We start from the raw sequence: 1,603 nt of genomic DNA, 5'->3' as shown, positions 1-1,603 counted from the left end.
TGACACCCTTGTCTTCCACCGAGGGTGTTTCTTGATCAAACTCATGTGTACCTCCTGCAACATGGTTAGTGCAATGTGGTTCTACAGAAATAATATGCAGAGGTACAACACCCAATCTCAGTGTAACAAGCTGACCCTTAGATATACCCTCAGAACATGAATCACTTCCAAATTCAGAAGCAATATCAACAACAGAATCAGATTCATGTTTAGTGCATGGAGAATAAACATTCAGACAAGATGGCAAAAGTTGTTTCTCATCATGCAGAGAGGGACAATTAAAAACAGGCTCATCAACAACATAATCACCAACATATCTATCACTAGCATCATCATCAACAACAGAATCAATCATAGGTATGTTTACCTCCACTTCCCTGAAGATTGGTAGAGTGGTGGAAGGTGAAGATGGTCTACCTATCTCAAAAGTGCTGCTTATATCTGCCTGTTCCTCAACAATTTCATCAGATTCACAGTTAGTATCACCAATCATAAAGTTGGAAGTTGGTTGTATCACAGAATTGATCTCAACACAAATAGAGCAAGAACTAGCTTCACAACCACATTTAAAATTTTCAGAAAACTGTGAAAGATCAAAATTTAATCCCAAGTCTAAAGCATCTTCAGTTTTCACAGTTTCTCTATCAAAATCAGCACTAACAAGTGAATCTTAAGTAGAATCAAGAATATCTGAATGCATGAACAACTCAGGCAAATCAAGTGGGATTTCAAGTTTAGAGAAAACCTGGGTTGATTCATGATTTATCTCACCAATAAAAGCAGAATGATCCACTGCATCCTCAGGCGCAAGAGCAGAGACATAGGAGTGTAGGACAGTAGATGGTGCACTAGTAGGCTCATGACTCTGCTCCTCATCCCCTATGCGGGTGACACTATCATCATCAGTAATCTGAACAGTCTGAATTGGAGGTCCCTCTAAAACACGGGACTGTTCCTCAATTACCTGCCTGGCTATCTGCCTCCACAACTCATTCAATGTTGGCTTAGAAGAAGTAGAAGATTTGGAAGGTGGTCGGGCATATGCCTCTTGTTGTTCCTGTTTCCTCTGATTTTTCTTCTGTGGCTGCTTGTTGTTGTATATGTTGGTAGCATAAGCTTGAGGCTCATCATGAGTAACAGGGTGGTCCAAAGAAGGACAAGCATCCGTATAGTGGTCACTGGAAGAACATATAGCACACAACCGTGCAACAAATGCAGATGAAGGTGCTTGTCTCTGGTTGGATGCCAACTGTGTCACCAAACTCTCAAGAGAATCAAGCTTGCTTTCCAATTTCCTGCCAACAGCTGATAAAGAATGGGTTGGCTCATGAAACTGCAGCTGTTGTGGTTCTTGAACAAGCGGAGAAGGCATACAAGGAGTTTGGAATGATGATTCCTGATATTGATGCTCTAAAGTACCATACCATCCCAAGTTAGGACTCGTCCACCCAGGATCGTCGCTATAACCATACCGCACAGGGGAGAATTTGTCAAGAAATTGATGCTCAAGATCTTCCCAACAGGTGACGGATCCAGGAGTAATACAACAACACCAATCCCTTGCCGCTCCATGTAATGAGTGCTCAAATGCCCTTAAGAACAT

The sequence above is a fragment of the Vigna radiata genome, chromosome 9 (assembly GCF_000741045.1).
Source record: "Vigna radiata var. radiata cultivar VC1973A chromosome 9, Vradiata_ver6, whole genome shotgun sequence".
NCBI classification, from domain to species: Eukaryota; Viridiplantae; Streptophyta; class Magnoliopsida; order Fabales; family Fabaceae; genus Vigna; species Vigna radiata.
Note: the sequence above shows the minus strand (reverse complement) of the source record.